The sequence below is a fragment of the Symphalangus syndactylus genome, chromosome 14 (assembly GCF_028878055.3).
Source record: "Symphalangus syndactylus isolate Jambi chromosome 14, NHGRI_mSymSyn1-v2.1_pri, whole genome shotgun sequence".
Taxonomy (NCBI): domain Eukaryota; kingdom Metazoa; phylum Chordata; class Mammalia; order Primates; family Hylobatidae; genus Symphalangus; species Symphalangus syndactylus.
In genome coordinates this window covers 18422641-18442849 of record NC_072436.2, presented here as the reverse complement: position 1 = coordinate 18442849, position 20209 = coordinate 18422641, and the positions used below count along the sequence as shown (strand labels likewise).

Here is a 20209-nt window from a genome sequence, read left to right as displayed (position 1 = left end):
TCTCAATCTATCTTTCCTTCCTTCCTTCCTCTACCTTCCCTTCTTCCCTTCCCTCCCCTCCCCTCTTCACCCCTTCCCTTCCTCTCTTTCCCTTTCTGTCCCTCTCTGTCTCTCTCCAGTGAAACAGGGCAGTGAGATGCCTGTTGGTACCAAGTCCCAGGTCATCACTCTGTGCTGCCATTGAGACAATTCCAGGAGCCAACAGCATTTTCTTTTAGAATCTGCCAATCCCTTCCGAACATTCCACAGAGGACTTTAAAAGAGAAAAAAAAAAAAAAAGAGAGAGAGAGAGAAGTGAAGAAAAGTGACTCCTGGCAGCCCACCACACTTATCCACCAAAAGCCAGTCCCACTTCTCTCCAGCAGACTGATATAAGAATTTTTTCTTTTTAGCAGAGAATAATATTCACCTCTCTTCTTCCAGCTGTTGTGGGTTTGTCCTCCCTAAATTCCAAAACCAATCTTTCAATGCTGACATAGTAAAATCTGCCTTCCTAAAAAACCTCGGGGCTTTTCAAGCAGCCAAAAACCTCAACCATTGCACAGCCCACAAGATTTTGCAGAACAGATTATAATCCCCAGCCACCCTCTCCTCCTTGTGAATCACAAACCAGCTAAACTCCAGTGACAGATTATGGAGCTACTGCTCTGAACCCTCCATGGGTGGAGGGAGACTAGACAGGATTGCTGGCTGCAGAAAGAAAATCATTCCACCTAATCTGTGAAGGAACCAAACTGCAGCTTTTCTCTAAAGCACAAGCTGGTGGAACTTTGCTGTATACTGTTCCTCTAACCCCAAGGCCATTCATTTTTTTTACCTCCTTGCTCTTGTGGACATGATCTATAGCAGGGGTTCCTAACCCCCAGGCCATGGACCCGTTACTGCTCCATGGCCTGTTAAGAACCAGGCTGCACAGCGGGAGGTGAGCGGTGGGTGAATGAGCAAAGTTTCATTTGTATTGACAGCCACTCCCCATCCCTCGCATTACCACCTGAGCTCCACCTCCTGTCAGATCAGTGATGGCATCAGATTCTCTTAGGAACGAGAACCCTATTGTGAACTACACATGTGAGGAATCTAGATTGTGCTTCCTTATGAGAATCTAATGCCTGATGATCTGTCACTGTCTCCCATCACCCCCAGATGGGACTGTCTAGTTGTAGGAAAACAAGCTCAGGGCTCCCACAGATTCTACGTTAGGGTGAATTGTATAACTATTTCATATTACAATGTAATAATAATAGAAATAAAGTGCACAATAAGTGTAATGTGCTTGAATCATCCAGAAACTACCCCAACCCCACCCCACCCCATCCATGGAAAAATTATCTTCCAGAAAACCGGTCCCTGGTGCAAAAAAGGTTGGGGATTGCTGCTCTACAGAGCCCCATGCAGACTCGAAGTCCCTCACCTCTCAGTGTCCCTGGAAGACTTTTCGGCTACACTTTCTGTCCAACCGGTTCTGCCCTTTATTTTTGTTTCAGGGAGGATTATTGCCATGGCAATGTCCAGGTGACAGAGGCAGGAGGGGGAAGAAACCCACCTGTATTCAACCCTTAATCCCTTAAAGCCTGTCAGAAAGCAGCAGCCTTGGAAAATAAGAAGCCTGGCCAGTGTTTCCTGTCGATCACAAGACAGAATAAACCAGAAAACAGCTCTCCATGAAGAAGCCTTGGTCAGTCAAGTGTCCCTAGGGGCTCTGCCAATCTCCCTGCACAGGAGATCTGCCCAACACACATTTGCATTTTCAGAAAGAGCAGAGCAGAAAGGAAGCAGAAAGCCAAGTCTGTGGTGGGGAAAAAGGAAAGTGGGTTTCCCATGAGATTCAGGTAGCTCCCCAGGACCGACGGATCAGCTGGGCACGTGTGCCTCCTATCTGGGCAGTGCTGGTCATTTCTGTTTGCTGTGCCCACAGTGTGGCCATCCTATCAGCACCTCTACCCAAGAGTGGGTGGAGCAAACAAAACAAAATTCAGCTCCTGGGTATTAGCTTAGCATCCCGTCCACAAGCCTCCTCTGCCTCTGAGGAAGTGAGAGGCCCTTAAAGCTACGGGCATTCACAAAAAAACAGAAGGAAATGAGGAATTCACTGGAAATTTTTGCCATCTATGCTAGGAGGAACATCCCAGGTACCCACAGGGACTATCAACAAGTATCCACCCCAAAAAATAGATTCAATAAAACAATAAACTTACAAATATGAACTTGTAACTGTGGTTTATTATTCTTGGGGAAGTCTGTTTTATTTTCTTTTATTATTTTTTTTGAGACAGGGTTTTCCTCTGTTTCCCAGGCTGGAGTGCAGTGGCACAGTCACAGCTCACTGCAGACTTGACCTTCAGGGCTCAAGCGATCCTCCTGCCTCAGCCTCCCAAGTAGCTGGGACCAGAGGTGTGTGCCACTACATCCAGCTAATTTTCAAATTTGTTGTAGAGATGAGGTCTCAATACATTGCCCAGGCTGGTCTTGAACTCCTGGGCTCAAGTGATCCTCCTGCCTCGGCCTTCCAAAGCACTGGGGTTATAGGTGTGAGCCACTGCACTCGGCCTGTTTTAAATAAGTGTTGTATACTAGTGTGTGCTGGAAAACAGCTATCCAGAAAACACCATGGATAGACAAGCTTCCCCAACCAAATCGTGTCCCCAATTCAAGTGTTACCCACTGACCGTCATTTAAACCTGGTCTCAGTGCTCTGTGTTTTTCATTTCATTGTTAAGGAGGCATACGCTAGATCCCTCCTCTTCTTGGGCTCAGTTATCCACAGAGATACAATATTTTAAAGATTTTCATGTCCTTGCCTGGCTTATCAAGGAAGTAAGGGACAGGCCAAGGGCTTCCCAGGTGAGGAAAAACAACGGTTTTAAAAAGCCATGGCTGGTGACAGTACAAAGGGAAAGGCTGCTTCCATTGTATCTGGTCATTGGGTTTGCTGTGTGCCTATCAAGTTTATAAAACAAACTGCAGCAGTGAGAGGCTGTGAGTGAGCTCTCTTCCTTCCCCTGTTAAGTATCCATGCAGTAAGAAGGCCTGATGCACCGCATTTAGCTAGGAATAGTTGCCAGAACTTTAAGGCTGATGCCTGGGAGAGAGTCAGTGGGCGGCACAGGGCTGGCCTCGCCTTTCTGAACTCAATCAGAGGTGGCCAGCCCCCTCTAACCATGATCCGAATGTATATGCCAGATGAGGAGCCGTCGTGGTTGAACAGGGAATGTTTCATGCAAATCATGGGTTTGGAGCAGGATTTTGCGGAGGGAGCATCCTTGAGAAAAATGTCGGGATGGCTATGGACTGGTGGGCTATTAGTCACAGAGCCACCGCCTCCCCCATGAACGATGAGGGTTCTTACCACCCTGGATGCACAGATCAGCAGTTAATAATGAGGTCTCAGCATGGAGGAGACACATTCTTTCACACACATGCACACACACACATATGCACACATGCACACACATGCACACATACATACAAGCATGCACAAGAAGTCTTAGAGCCCCATCTCCTTTTGGCTGGGATTTTGCATCCTGAGAATCTTGGGTGTTACCCATGGGAACAAGCTCCTCCGAAGCCATACATGGTTGAAACTCCTCTCCCAGTGACAACGACATCACATCTCCCAGGCACTGGCTCCCTTGGGAATGTGTGAGTTGCTCCCCTGGGGCAAAGAGCAGCTGCTCGGGGTGACTCATAAATTGTGCTCTCAGCCTTGTCGCCCACTGTGCCTCCCGTCCATTACTCAGCCTTCTCCCTGCGCTTGTTCCTATGGCTGCCCCTCAACCCAGCTCACTGCTGCTCCCAGCTTGCTGGGCACTTTGCAAGGATCGGCATTTGCTTCGGGCGGACTCTTATCTGTCCCTGCCTTCTCTCCTCCATGAGACCCAAGGCAACACAATTTGCCCTTTGAGGAGTTGGGAGTGGGAGCAGAGATCGGGGGTGACAGGGGACAAAGAGATAAAGGCAAGAAAAGAATGTTCCCTCCGTTGAAAAACAGTTCAGCTCCAGGGTCTCCTCTTTGAAATCATCAGTGACACCTCACTCTGCATACTCCCCTCAAACACAGCCCCTAGGCATTGCTTCTTCTAGGATCTGGGATTTTAGTCACTGAAGGGTCCTGGCTGCCTTAAATCCTTTCTAGAAGAAAGTGCAATGAGGCAGAGTATAAACAGACAAATACACCCAACAGGTGAAATAAAACTTGAGCTTCCTAAGCAATGCTCTGTTTCTACAAGTGCCTCCCGCTTGTGGAAAGGCAGAGGGATGAGGAGGGTGGACATGAGTCAAGCCTCCCCCTTCCACTCCCCACTGTCAACCCCCACCCTGACCCATTCAACAGCCTAGGGAGTTCCCTGCTTAAGGGAATCTTAGAACACACACCCTCTGCAAATACCTACAGCCTGTGTACTGAAACTTAGAGATTACTTCTGAAAAAATGACATCATCATCAGTACAGGATTCTCAAAAACTCAGTCCCTGTTTCCTTTTCACTTCTCTTATTTTAAAATACCAAAGATACTTGCATTTTCTTCTTTTCCAACTGTTAGTGAGCTCTATTCCAATCAGCATTAAGCCCAGCAATTTTTGTTCTAGGTACCTACTCCTACCCTCCCTGTTTAATAATCAGTCATCTAGAATAGGGACTGGCAAGCTTTTTCCATAAAGGACCAGAGAGTAAACATTTTCAACTTTGTGGGCCGTGACATCTCCATCGGAGCTACTCAACTCTGCCATTGTGGCATGAAGCACCCATAGACAATATGCAAATGAATAGGTATAGCTGAGTCCCAATAAAACTTTATTTATAGACCCAGAAATTTACATTTCATATAATTTTCACATGTCACAAAATATTCCTTTTTATGATTTTAACTTTTAATGTGGAAATGATTCTTAGCTCACGAGCTGTACGATAACAGGTGGCAGGTTGGTCTTGGCCCACAGGCTGTAGTTAGCCAACCCCTGGTCTAGAATCAAATATTTAAATGGAAACCCTGAGAGAGCTCTTTCTTTTGAAAAGAAATATGATAATCATGATAATAGCTCCCATGTATTGAGCACTTGTTCCATGAAAGAACTTGACATGGAAAAACAGCTTTTTTGTTGGAAAAACAGCTTTTCATCCTCATATTAACATATGAGATAGGTAAATATTTTCTCTGTGTTTTGTAGAGGTAGTCACTGAAACTGATGAGAAGACAATTAACTCACCAGGTTCACTGTAGCAAGGATTGGAACCTGAAGTGCAATTCCAGACAGAGATACAGGATGCACGGGTTCAGCATCCCTAAAAACACAGATTCCCGTATGTTAAGGAGGTGATGAGAAGGAGGTGTCTGGGGAGCCACCCCATGGGATTTATATCACTTGTTCAGAAAAACCTTCCATCAACGCCACCATGAAGGAGTAGTCTTCCTGCCCAACTCCTCCTAAACATTTCGCTCAAGTGAAACAGCTCAGATGGACTCCAAGAACCCTTTAGAACTGGGGAGAGGGAGGAGAGTGGATGCATTTGACAAATGGTTAAGGGCCACCTTGTACTGGGGGTCATAGAAGGTACTGTACTGGGGGTGATAGAAGGAACTGTGATTGAGAAGCCAACTGCAGGGATGTGAACCTTGGCTCATTATTTTTGGCTCTGGCAGATGCCTGGGCCCCCTGCCCCTGTGAGTACTACCCCAGGATGCCCAGAAGCAGGGTTCTGTTTCCACGTACTACCCCCAACAGGAGGCCTCTGCGTCCAGCAGCCTCCGCTTCCAAATATTCCCCATTTCTGCTCTTCCTCTAGGCCCAGCCCTCCCCACTGTCAGCCTCCGAGGTCCAGGCTGGAGGCAAAATGCCCCAGAGCTGAGTCTGCTGCCACCCAGAGAGAATTCTATTCAAAATGAGGGCCCTGGGAAAGAGTTGGGTGGCTGCTTTCAGTTCCTCTTAGGCCCGATGCCTGATTTCTTTTCCATTCTGGGCACCAAGGCGCATCTGGACAGAAGAGCACACTCCTTGGCTGCCTCTGGGCCCACCACACCCAGTGGAAAGGCACGGATCCTGGATATAAACCGACCAAAGCAAGACAAGGCCGTCTGCTGGAGCCGCCCTCCGCCCTCCAGACACACACACTGGTTTCCTAATCCTTGGGATTTCAGGAAAAGGAGGCCCGACCCGCCACGGCACTGAGAGGGAGGGAGGGAGGGAGGGAGAGAGGGAGAGAGGGAGAGGGAAAGAGGGAGAGAGAGAGAGACCAGGCGGGAGGCAAGCTTCTCATTATGTAAAACACTTGGCTCATTCCTCTTTCTCTGCATCCTGCTAGCGATTTTGTATCCGGTTTGGGAATTCCAGGAACATCTGCGATTGTCTTTTGCCCAACCACACATGTGCAAGCTGTAGGGCTCAGTCATGTTCCTACCTGCAGTGCCCTGTCATTAGCCCTGAACTGTGTGTGCTTTCTCTCCTCGGCAGCAAAACATATAAAACCCTGGCCGGCGACCACACCTGCAGGACTCCACCTCCCCGCCTCCTCCCACTGAGACCAAAGGCACAGAGACCAAGTCACCTCTCCGACAGTGAGAAATGCCAGGGCGAGCAGGGCTTGTCTGAACAGTCCAAGTCCTCTAACCAAACAGACAGCACATTTTTAACACAGCGCTCTCCCCTACCTCTCCCTGTTTGTGTGGCAAGGCCTGGGGAGGCCGGTTGGAAAAGGGGAGGTGCAATTAAGTTCAAGACTCTCAGAAGGGGTGCTCGCTTGCTTTGGTTCTACTTCAGCCAACACTGATGACCTCCACCCAGATCAGAAAAGAACTCTTTTGACTATGAGTCTCCAAAGTGCAAGAAACATTGACCTCAGAAGCCAGCGACCACCTCTTCTTGCCACTCTGAGCGTCAATCTGCAAAATGGTATAAAAAAGAATGCCTACTATTGCTGTCTTCTGAACTAAAATAAGCGATGCATAGAATGCATTTGAAGACTGAATGGTACACAGTCTGCACTCAACCAGTCTGTTATGAATATTCATGATTATGATCAGTCCTCATCCTCGTTGTAAAACTCTTTCCCTCCTCCCCTTTTCCACCATGCTGCACACCCCTGGCTTCCTTCCCCATTCCCACTGCCTCCCATGTCCCCTGATCCCCACTGGCCTCCACCCACCTAAACACTACAGTGCTCTCCAGGAATCCATCTCTCCTTAGTCTCCCAGCTCTCCCGCTATGGACCCAGCCCATGACTCCATCTTTTGCTGGGTGTGGATACACACCCCCAGTCCCTTGGCACAAAGACTTTGGCCATCCCTGGGTCCAGCTCCATCGTTTGCTCCTACCTGTCTTGCAGCACTGCTGACACTGTCCTGTAATTTCTTCATATGCTTATCTCACACATATCTGATCAGCAAGACTCCATGCCTGCATTTATCCCCACAACCTGGTATTACGTGATGTGCAGCAGGAACCCGGTCAACACCGTTTAAATAAACAAAGCACCACCCCTGGCCTCTCCACCTCACTCCAAATCCCCATCTCTAGAGGTCAAGTAGACGTTTTCCCAAGCACAAGACTCAGGCAACTCCAGGAACTCACCAGAACCCCTCCTGTGTTCTCCATCTCAGCTTATTCACTGCACCCAGATCTTAGCACAGGGGAGATACTCAAGAAGTGTGTGCTAAATAATTAGGGAAAGAATAACCATTTGTCTAGCTCAGGTTTACACTTCCGACATCATCTCGGGTGCACCCTCTCTTTCCACACAAGCATTCTGACCCAATGCTGTCAATTCTACCTTCCCAGTGGCACCTGCTTTCATCCCCGCTTTGTCTCTGCCACTGCTGAGGTCTGGACCCTTATTGCTGCTCCTCCAGTCCACCAGCCAGCCCTCACCGCCATCTGTCCCTCCCTAACCTGCTCGGAGAGGACCAGGCCAGGTCAATTCCTAACTCACAAGCTTCCTAAGCCTCCCACACTCACAGGCCAGCTGTAGAAACCCTGTCCCTTCTTGGCCCCACCCACCATTTCAACCCCATCTCCTCCTTCACCCCCATGGCTCCAGTCTCACCCAGCTACTTACCGGTCCTGGGAAGCCCTGTCCAGATCCAACTCGGGTCTTCAGCTCAAAGCAGGCTTCCTCTATCTGAACTGGCCATCTCTTCTTCCCCACTACAGCTCAGCCTTAACAGCCGGCAAGCCTTCAGGGCCTCCTCAAATCTCCTCTCTGACAACTCTCCCTGTCTTCCCCAGGTGCTCTGGCCACATTCTCACACTGAAGTCAGGGGATCACAAACCCAGAAGACACAAGCCAGACACTCTCCTTTGTGTTATATTTGCCACCCTCCTGAAGATAGGGACCGGATCTTACACTTCTGGGCCTGGAAAGAAAACATCTTCCACAGAGCAGATGCTCGTATATTACAAGTATCTATTTATACATGAGTCTATATAAGTGCGCTTCCCTTCTCCTCACCCAGTCACCACTGGAGTAAGCCTTACGAAATTTACCAGTGACCACCTGGCAAGCCACAGAGCCCCCATTTTGCTCACATCAGGTAAGACTCATACTATCTTAGGGAGCATCTAGTTTGGTGGTTTACCATGTGTCATCTGGAGGCTTCCCCCGGGGGCTTTCAGGAAGGATAGCGAACCGGGGCATGCCTCTCAGGACCCTCCGGCCCCCTTCAGCTGCACCATTCAGACGTCCCACAGATTGCATTTTCACTTAAGATTTTGTTTACACAAAGGGATGGCTACAATTTGCTGTCCCTTCGTGTAAACAAAATCTTATGTGAAAATAGCCACACAAATAGGTGGCTACAATTTTTTTAACTAAACTATCAATGTACTCCAACCAGTTCACCTTATACAAGAGATGAGAGAGGACCAGAGAGAGAAGGCAATTTGCCCAAGGTCACACAGGTAGTAGGGGGCAGATCTCCCTCCAAACTGGCCAATGCAGTTACACCTGCCAAATAAGGCCACATCCCAGGGAGAGGCCCTGGCAGCACACAGAAGAGAAGAAGCTGCACAAACCAGGGGTTATCTCCCAGTTTCCAACCCTGGGTTCCATCACCTGCCTCGTGTTCCTCAGTGGATCATTCAAGACCTCCTCAAAGGTAGAGGGGTCTCAAACTCAGTGGTCTTCAGGACCAGGTAGCAAATAGGAATGTAGCTTCAGGTAGCTTCAGGAACCAGGTAGCAAACAGAAACGAATGAAGCTGGCTGGGCATAAGAATTAACTAGAAGGTGAGAGAAACCATGACGAACCCAAGGCACTTTGCAACTCACAAAGTCCATAGCCAAGGGAGAACCCTGACTCACTGTCCTCAACAGGCCCACTTTTTCAATCAAAATCGGAGATCCAAAACTTCATAGGAAATATCCACCATCTCAAAAGTGGCAGCTAACTCAAACCATTTTAGCGCCAGGTATCAGTAAAAAACAAACACACCCATACCCAGGCGCCTGGGCTGTTGGTTTGTGAACTCTGCCCCTAAGCAATGTCTTTCTGGTTGAGAGATCAGTTAACAAGACAGAGATGCAAGGTCTGAGATCCTGAGGTTATGGTGACCCTTGGGTCTGAAAGAAGCTTTCTAGCATAAGATGTAACTTTTTTTTTTTTTTTTTTTTTTTTGAGACGGAGTCTCACTCTGTCATCCTGGCATGATCTCGGCTCACTGCAACCTCCACCTCCCAGGTTCAAGCGATTCTCCTACCTCAGCCTCCTGAGTAGCTGGGATTATAGGCACGTGCCACCACACCCGGCTAATTTTTTGTATTTTTAGTGGAGACTGTGTTTCACCCTGTTAGCCAGGATGGTCTCAATCTCCTGACCTTGTGATCCTCCTACCTCAGCCTCCCAAAGTGCTGTGATTACAGGCATGAGCCACCGTGCCCGGCCGATGAAACTTTTCTAAAACTGAGGTGATTTCAAACAACCTACACAAATCCAGTTCTTGTATCCATGGTGCCCAGACAGTAGCTTGGGATATAGAGTATTCTGGGGAAAACAGGCAGCAGAAACAAACCAGTCATGTTTTTCTAATGAAACCCTTAAAGTGCCCTCCTTAAGTAAGTCCGGTTCTGATTTTAGAGTAATAATGACGACAATAAATTAAAGAGAGGAGTCCCAGCAGTTTCCAGCCTGAAGTTGTTCTCTGATGGAACATCCTAAAATTCAGACAGACGTAAGTAGGAGAAATGACCCTAGTTATCAGGGCCAGCCCATCTCCACTTCACTTTGCATCCCGTCCATAAAACAAGATGATTTACAGATACAGAGGGAGGGACCTCTCGCTTCCCCTCTGCAAAATTTATTCCTCTTTAATGAGCTGCCATGCCTCTCCCTTCCTTCTAATCTCTTCCTCCCCTTGTTTGCTCACCCTCTCCTGCCTCTGCCTTTGCCTCCTCCAAGGCAAAGTCAGCGTGTCCAGGTGGCAGGATGCTACTGGTAGAATAAAATGGTTTAGGAACAAAAGAAACAAGTGAAGTTGGGAGAAGGAGGGAAGCTATCTTCAGATTGAAGAGGTTGGACTGGCAGATGTGGGATTTCCTAGGCCCCACCTGGCTTTTACTGGGGAAAGAAACTTATTAAAGTGAACTATCCCACCTCTGGTGAAGAATCAGAATGCAGTGCACAGTGGCCAACGGGGGATGGGAGAATGGATTCCCTTAAGGGGAGACACAAATGATTTCTGCTCCTTGCATACAGCTTTGGGACTAATGGGGACCAGGATCTATAATCAGACACCACTGCAATAACCCCACATGCTTACCCTTTCTTGCTCCCACCTCCCACTTGTCTTCTCCAATAAGTGATCACCCTGAGCCCTGGAGGCAAGAGGTTAGAAAGTGAGAGAAGGGCTTGAATGTTACATGACTGTTGATGAAGATTCCTGCCTTGGACTATGAGAAGGTCTCCTCTGGAAAAGAGTAAAAAATCCCTCAACGCAAATAATAAAAAACACTTGTTTGACATATGAAAAAATGCTCAACATCACTAATGATCAGGGAAATGCAAACCAAAACCACAGTGCAATACCACCCTACTCCTGCAGGAATGGCCATAATAAAAAAATCAACACATAATAGATGCTAGTGTGGATGTAGTGAACAGCGAACACTTGTACACTGCTAGTGGGAATGTAAACTAGTACAACCACGATGGAAAACAGCATGGAGATTCCTTAAAGAACTAAAAGTAGATCTATCATTTGATCCAGCAATTCTACTCCTGGGTATCTACCCAGAGGAAAAGAAGTCATTATCCGAAAAAGATACTTGCACATGCGTGTTTATAGCAGCACAATTCACAATTGTAAAAACGTGAAAACAACCCAAATGTCCATCAATCAACAAGTGGATGAAGAAACTTTTATATATATGTATATATACATATATATGTGCACATATATGTATATATACGTATATATGTGCACATATGTGTATATATACGTATATATGTGCACATATATGTATATATGTATATATACGTATATATATGTGCATATATATGTATATATGTATATATGTGCATATATATGTATATATGTATATATGTGTATATATATGTGTACATATATATATATACATATATGAATGATGGAATACTACTCAGCCATAAAAAGGTATGAATTAATGGCATTCGCAGCAACCTGGATGGGATTGGAGACTATTATTCAAAGTGAAGTAACTCAGGAATGGAAAACCAAACATCTTATGTTCTCACTCATAAGTGGGAGCTAAGCTATGAGGACACAAAGACATAAGAATGACACAATGGGCTTTGGGGACTCAGGGGAAAAGGGTAGGAAGGGAATGAGGGATAAAAGACTACAAATTGGGTGCAGTGTATACTGCTCAGGTGATGGTGCAAAAAAACTCACAAATCACCACTGAAGAACTCACTCATGTAACCAAACACCACTTGTTCCCCAATAACCTATGGAAATAAAAATTACAAAAATAAAACACTTCTTTGTCATACTTCACAAAGCTCCTTCATTGCCATGAGCCCATTTGGTCCTTTTAACAACTTTTCTAGGTCAGTATGACTTCACCTTATGAACAAAGGACTAGGGCCCAGAGAGGTTCAATGACTTGGGCCAGGTCACACAGCTCGCTAGTGACAGATCTTGTTACTCCAAGTCTAGAATTATTCCTACTTAACGATACCTACCCAGGTTGCTTAGGGTCAGAGACCAGGAAAGGAAAGGAGGAAAAAAAAATTAAAAAGAGAAAAGTGCAATATCCATGGTTAAAATAAAAGATGCAAAGGTCAAACGGAATTTTTGAAAGTCCTTTTCAGACAACACTGAGAAACAGCCAAGCATGTATCCTGCTAAGTCACATTTTTCTTTTCAACAACAAGATATTTTTCCCCTTCTGCATCCCAAAATTATGTTGTCTCTCTTCCCTTCAGGCCCCAAATGCCTTTTAATCTTTGCAACAACTCTACAAGGAGGAGAGGGTTGGAGCGGAAGACTGTCAGGCATGATGGACTCCAGATCGCCCATAACTTCATCAGAGACCCTCTGCACAAACTCCCCAGTGGCCAAGTAACCCAGATGGCTCCTCTGGGACTGTTCTCTGAGTGAGACAAGGCAAAGTCAAGATTGTGCTGTGGTCTTCAGGCTCCTAACCCCCAGGTGCTCAGAAAGAAGGGTCTCTGTGGACTGGGTCTGTGTGTTGCTTCACATGGATCCAGGACACACATCCCCACTGCCAGACAGACACCTGTGGCCATTTGACTGAGTTTGCTGGAAGTGAAATGAGGATTTCTGAAGAGTATAGCCTGGTGTGAGCTGTGAGAATCTCACAGTACCCGCAAAAGCCTGTATGAAGATGGAATTGAGACCAGGTGGCCTGGCGAAAGGGCTCCACCCACCCTGAGTAAACTTCAAGGCCAACCCACACCTCAGACCTGGTAGACCAGTAGGCTGGTCTCTCAATCTCTCTCTCTTTTTTTCCCCCCCCCCCCGTTTCTCCATAGGAACTTCCATGCAAATGTGCTGACTGCTTCTGACCCTACTAAGAACAATGGGAAATTCCAAGTTTTCACTTTTGCCTCTTGAAGTTGCAAGGCAACCACCTTGCAACATCAGGAAAGGCTGGTTCATTATACTAGCCTTAGAGATAGAAGTACTAGGTCCTAAACTGGACCCTAACCCGAGCTTTGCTCACATAGAGGGGAAGGCTTTGGAGAGAACGAAATGAGACCCTTACAGGCAAAGCGCATCCCCTCCCTTAAATGATTCGAGTTGAGACATTTAGTTTGGGAGCTCTCAGCTCCCGTTCTCTCCCTCCTGGGTTGCTCAACTCTCCCTTAGGTACCCAGCCTGGATCCAGCTCTGCCCACAAGGCCCTGGAAGGCGTTAGCTGATAATTAAGGCAGTCATTTAACCATCTATCTGCCTAAGTGTATCCAACTCCTCCCAGGGACCTCTGCAGGCTAAGAGAAGGTCCTTTTTGAGGAAAAAAAAAAAAAAAAAAAAAAAAAGTTGCAAATTCAAAGGAAAAATGCTCTGATGCAGGGTTTCCCCATCTTGGTACAACTAACACTCTAAGGTGGACCATTCTTTGTTGAGGGGGCTGGCCCTGTGCACTGTAGGATAGTTAGCAGCATCCCTGGCCTCTACCCACTAGATGCCCAGAGCACCCCTCTCTCCACAAAGCTGTCACAACCAAAAATGTTTCCAGACATTGCCAAACGTCCTCTGCAGGGCATAACTGCCCCTGGTTGAGACCACTGATCTAATGGCAGAAGTTGGTACAGAGCTGAGAGCGGGAGGACCCATTTCTGAAGCCCCATCAGATAACCACCTGGGCAGCTGCCCGGCCAGGTTTGCCCGCAAGACTCTGATCACAGAGCATTCTGGAGACCTCAAGGTGAGGCAGCAAAGGGAACAAAATGGCCCTTCTACCTCGGAAGCAAAGGCCAAGGCAAAATCAGGTTTCCAGAGCTCTCAATCCTTGGCAGGGGCAGGGGAAGGAGATGTCGAAGGGAAAGCGGGACTCAAACGTTTCAGAGAAACCAAGGGCCACTTCCAAAGTCCTTGCCTTTGAAAGGAGATGGCTTGTCTCACTGCTGTTTTGTTTTCTAGTCCTTCTTTATTCGCCGTGGTTAACTCCTCCTCTCCCAAGGTGTCCGTTTGTCCCTCCTAAGGAAAAGCCTCCTAGTGTTTGTCAGTCTAAGAGGAAAGAGAAACCTGAAAAGGCCTGGGCTGCTTTGAATTTACCTGGGCAGGTGTCTGTGCAGCCTCTGAAACTATCCAAAGTTGGAGTCCCGCTGGGACCCTGATTAAGATGCAGAGAAAACCGGAGAGGAGAGGAGTGAGGTGGGGGGCGGGGGGCGGGCTGATTAATTGAGAAAAACGCAACCATGCCGTGTTTGAATAAGATTGCCCGGCGGAATGCAGAGCCCTTTTTTGTGTGCTCATTCGTTTGAAACAAAAGCGAATAGAGGGAACTACAAAGGGGTCAGGGGGAGGGGAGAGCGGCAGCCAATGGATTCCTGCGAACAGACCCTGTGTGGGGGAACGGAGGCGCTACCTTGGCAGGCACTTGTCAGGGCAGTCACGGGCATTTGCGGATGAAATCTTTTCCACACAAGTCCTTAACTTCATTTTTCATTCCTATTCTACCATGAGGAGTTCATCTCCAAAATTTAATCATTTAAACTTCCTCTCTAGACCAGCACGGTCCAGGACAGAAGCCTCTGGGCAATGAGCCTTAGAAACATGGCAAGTCTAAAACTGAGATGTGCTGTTAAGTGTGAAATACACGCCTGATTTTCTAGATAACATATATTTTCTCGATAACGCATATGATCTCCCTAATAATTTTTTTATATGGATTGCATGTTGCAGGAAGATTGGGGATATACTGGGGTAGAGATCAAATATATAACTGAAATTGACTTCATCTGTTTCCTTTGTCCTCCTTTCAATGTGGCTACCAGAACGTCTGAAATCACCTGCGTGGCTTGCGTTTTATTTCTCTTGGACAGCACTGCTGTAGGTGAATGATTCTGGGTAGCCGGTCTCTCCCTTCCACCCTTCCTCCTGCCCTGGATTGCAGACCCTCCTCAGGTTGTCTGGATCCTTTCCATGAGTATATCAATCTTCATTCATTTGCCAAAGACAATTTGTGTGCAGAATTTTTTCTGCACACAAAGCACTACGTTGACATCTGTAGGAGACCCCCAAATGAAAATAAGACTTTTGGATAGGAGGCCAAGGCTCCGAAGAACCTGACAAGGCCCCTTAAGAAGCAACGCTGAGAGAGCCAGCCCCAGGGGTCCCACTGACAGAGAAACAGCAAAGCCTTCTCCCAGGGCTCGGCTGCCATATTGGACTGATTCCAAATGAGCAGCCGGGGAAGGTCAGCTTTCATTTCACCTTCCACAGAGAAGTGGCTTTTCTGGTTCTGCTTATCTTCCGGGTGACGCTAACCCTGCCACCTGTTGTCCTTCTATAGATCACAACTTTTTTTTTTTTTCTTTCCCCTTCTGACACAAGGAATGTATGGTTTTGAGAGAAGAGCCTGTGTTTGAGGAGATGGGGTGTCAGATCCTGGCCCCCGACCCAGCACCTTCGCTGGCCTTCAGCTTTGGTTTATGGCAGGCCCAAAAGAAGGCAATGGGAAGTGGTTAAGAAAGGCATTCTCCCAGGACTTTGGGAGGCTGAGGCAGGGGGATCACCTGAGGTCAGTAGTTTGAGACTAGCCTGACCAACGTAGTGAAACCCTGTCTCTACTAAAAATACAAAATTATCTGGGTGTGGTGGTGGGTGCCTGTAATCTCAGCTACTCGGGAGGCTGAGGCAGGAGAATCACTTGAACCCGGGAGGCAGAGGTTGCAGTGAGCCAAGATCATGCCACTGCACTCCAGACTGGGCGACAGAGTGAGACTCTGTCAAAAAAAAAAAAAAAAAGAAAGAAAGAAAGAAGAAAAGAAAAAAAAGCAGAGGCAGTGCTTTCATGGGCAAGGCACAGTGGCTCACACCTGCAATCCCAACACTTTGGGAGGCTGAGGCAGGCAGATTGCTTGAGCTCAGGAGTTCGAGAACAGCCTGGGACACGTAGTGAAACCCCCCTCTCTACCAGAAATACAAAAATTAGCCAGATGTGGTGGCATGTCCCCATAGTCCCAGCTACTTGGGAGGCTGGGATGGAAGGATGGCTTGAGCCCAGGAGGCAGACTTTGCAGTGAGTTGAGATCGTGTCACTGTACGCCAGCCTGGGTGACAGAATGACACTCTGTCTCAAAAAAAAAAAAAGAAAGAAAGAAAAAGAAAAGAAGAAGGGCATTCATCATCCCAGCCCACTGCATGGACTTTGAAGAGTATTTTTCATCCAAAATGTCTAAGTTAAATATCAGTGGTCATTATGATCTAGAAGAGGGGTTCTCAACGGAGAAATTTTGACCCCCTCTCCAACGAGCGTTTGGCAGCATCTGGAGACATTTTTAGTTGTCACAATGGGGAAGGTGTACGCTACTGGCATCCACTGCATAGAGACCAGGGGTGCTGCTACACATCCCCCCGCCAAAGAGAATTGTCTAGCTCAAAATGCCCATAGTGCCGAGGCTGAGAAACTCCAATCTACAATATGGAGGAGACCAGTATCCTCACAACCCCCACCACCACCAAGCCAGAGCTTGCTCTAATCTCTGGCATCAGGAGTATCCATTCTCCTTCAACACTACCTTCCAACGCACCTGGGAGTGAATCCAGGAAAACCTGAAGGATCAGGACAAGAAGAACAACTGGGAGAAGAAAAACAGCACAAACATGATTAAATCAATTAGTCCTGCTAATTACCAAGTGTCTAACTTAGCACCTGGAGCAACAGCTGGGGTTGCACAGAATTGAGCAAACATCATCCCCAACTTGGGCAGGCTCTGGGCATACTGACTTGCTCCTCCCTGCCTTCTTCTGGCAAAAGACTTTGAGTGAGAAAAGACCAAGCAATAAAGTCCTAGAGCAGAGTGACCGCCCTCTGGAGGCAGGTTCAATGCCACAGCCACATCAGGCACACCTGCCCACCCCACCGAGGACATTCCCCGAAGAGACAATTGCACAAGGCAGTAACACCTCCTCTTGAGCTGAGGTCCTGGCTTGCCAAGCTGCTGACGTCTGCAAACAACCTCCATGAAAAAGTCCAGGGAGATCTCCCACCTCCATCAGTATTGCTCACCCTATGCTTATGAAATATGCAAAGAGAATGAGATTGCCTCTTCTCCCCAGACTCTGCTTGAACTCCTTCTACTCTGTTCCTCTGGGTCTGTGTTTTCTCAATTTCTCAATTATAAAAGACCTGTTATTTGTTCTACAAGGTGCTCCCACAAAGGCTTTGTTCTACAAAGCCCTGCATCTTGATGCTATGATTTTCCTCCTTGGAAGTGGCACTAAGGCTGCCACTGCAAAGTCTAACCAGAAGCCCGCTGAGCTGGTAGCCTCCCCCAGCCACTCAGTGGCTCCACACTACCACAATGCAGTAACCAGACCCTGTTGCACCATGCATCTCACAGCTGCTTCCTCCTTGTCACCACTGAAATGCAGCTGTCCACAACCACGTGGCTGCAGGTAAGGTCCTCCAGGATTCCGCTCAGGGACCACATTTAATTTTGACTTAATATCTGCTGGTGAAGTTATTCTCCCAGGTTCCATATTTTACCTGGTTAACTGGTGGCTCCCAAAAGATATGTCCACATCCTAATCCCAAGAAGCTTTGACTGTCTCCTTATGGGAAAAAGGGTCTTTGCAAATGAAATTAAGGATCTCAAGATGAGATCATCCTTGATTACCCAGGTAGGCCCTAAATCCAATAACAGGTGTCCTTTATAAAAGAGAGAGCAGAAGACAGACACACAGAGGAAAAGGCCATGGGAAGACTGATGTGATGCGACCACAAGCTAAGGAATGCCTGGGGCCTCCAGATGCTGCAAGAGGTAATGGAGGATTCTTCCTTGGAGCCTTTGGAGGGAGCACAGCCCTGCTGACGACCTGATTTTGGACTTCTGGCCTCCAGAACTCTGATAGAATAAATTCCTGTTGTTGTTTTAAACCATGCAGTTGGTGGCAATTTGTTCCACCAGCCCCAGGAAGCTAACACACATATGTTCAATCCCACTCCTAGTCAATCACAAGCATTGCGCTTGTTTAGCACAAAAAACATGGAACTCTCTGTTTGAGTTATTCATTCATTCATTCATACATTCATTCATTCATTCACACTTTCATCTGACATCTACTCTGCCCAAATGTCACCTCCCGCTGGGCTCTCCACAACAACCCCAATGAAAAGGGCCTTACTCAACCTCCCACATGTCCCTCTGCAGCCTCTTTATCTTGATTTCTTCCTTCTTATATTTATTGTTCCTCAAATTCTATATTTGTATACTTGGATATTATCTGTCTCTCCCATTTCAATATATGCTCCTTAAGGGCAGGGGTGTGTTTGCTTATTTACTGCTAAAACTCCAGCAAGGAGAATGCCTAGCATATAGTTAGCTATTAAAAACATCTGGTTGGGGCCGGGCACAGTAGCTTATGCCTGTAATCCCAGCATTTTGGGAGGCCGAAGTGGGCAGATCACTTGAGGTCAGGAGTTTGAGACCAGCCTAGCCAACATGGTGAAACTGTGTCTCTACTAAAAACACAAAAACTACCCGGGCATGGTGGCGGGTGCCTGTAATCCCAGCTACTTGGGAGGCTGAGGCAGAAGAATCACTTGAACCCGGGAGGCAGACAATGCAGTGAGCTGATATCGCACCACTGCACTCCAGCCTGGGCAATAGAGTGAGACTCAGTCTTGAAAAATAAATACATAAATATCTGGTTGGATGAATGAAGTCATAGTCCATATTTTCAAAAGCAGAGATAGTCTAGAACATGCTACTATATCCTAATTCTGGAGCATTTCTGCAAATAAAAAAACGCCCTGCATCTCCCCTTTGGGTTACCAAGGATTTTTACACATATCACACTGACCCCCTGAGAAATCTACCCTGATTTGTCTTTTGGGGAAAAAATGGGAATTTTCTCTGAAGGGAAATTCCTGTGCTCCTGGTGGATAAATAAAGCACATTGCCTGAAATGCCCCTAAATTTTTAATAAGTGTTTTAATATCATTTATTGCATCTCCCATTGCTAGCACTTTCTTAAAGAAACACAAATTAAGAGGCACAGTAGGTGAACATTTGGGGAAGGGGATAGTTCCTCAACATGCAGAGGTCATGCTGAGGAGCAAACTGATGCTCCCCAGTGTTGGCCAAGTGGATGGTCAACACTGAGGTTCCCAACATCCCTGCACCTGGGGATATTCATAACGTTGACGTCACAAACAAGACCTCTTCTTTAGGGACTCCAGACCAAAGAAACCTCCGTGTAAAGGAATGACATTCCTTGGTCGATGGGTAGCTCAGCCCAGATAAGCTCAACAGGACCCCCAATAACTGGCCATAGAGCATGCTCTGGTCTTTCCAGAAGGTACAAATGGGGCCCTCCCTCTTCACTCTTTCCTAAGATTTAGATCTGCTGGTAACATCATGGAACTTCTTGAGGTTGGGATAATAAGTAAACAGAAGTCTTTTAAGATTTTGATGCAGGGGACATTAACAGGAGACGGAATTTGGAGTAGCAGGAGAATTTGAAAATGTTAAAGAAACTTTGTCCTTCTAAAGAAAGCCAAAAATATTATTTGCACTTCAGTCTGCATTCGTCTGGAATGCCTACAAAACTAATTAATATGGTGGCTTCTTTTTTTTGAGCTTCCAGTTAAAAATTGCAGACTCACCATTTTGTTTTCCTGGCCCGGGGACAATGTCTAAAAAAAAGCTCTTCCCTCCAGAGATAGAGAAAAGAACAAAATGAGTCCCTCTCTGCTAGGGAAGGGGAAGGGATACCTCTAAGTGGAGCACATGTTAACATCTTCTGCTTTAGGCTGAAATGGTACCACACACACTGAAATCCACCATCTCTCATCACATTTCCCATGGAGAACTCAGCCAATAAAGGAAGTGACATCTCAGGTGTTGGTCCGACAGCCATCCCAATTATAAAAGCCATCTCCATTATAAAAGACCTGTTATTTGTTCTGCAAGGTGCCTTTTGCCCCAGCTGTACACAAAGGGCAGCAATGGCATAAAATGATGACGCTGGAGTAGTGACAGCTGGAATGTCGCCGTGACAGTCAGAAAAGGTTAAGATGACCAACTAGCATCTCTCCCCGGGCAGGCAGA

General features: G+C 47.0%; 1 long non-coding RNA gene across 1 annotated transcript in view; it reads right to left on the bottom strand.

The window, feature by feature from the left end:
- LOC129461624 (uncharacterized) overlaps window positions 1–8745 on the bottom strand; it is a 66715-nt gene extending 57970 nt beyond the window's left edge. Inside the window, exon 1 of the long non-coding RNA XR_008650624.2 lies at window positions 8045–8745. This is a non-coding gene — a long non-coding RNA (uncharacterized lncRNA). The remainder of the gene's footprint in view (window positions 1–8044) is intronic.
- Window positions 8746–20209: the final 11464 nt, after the last annotated feature.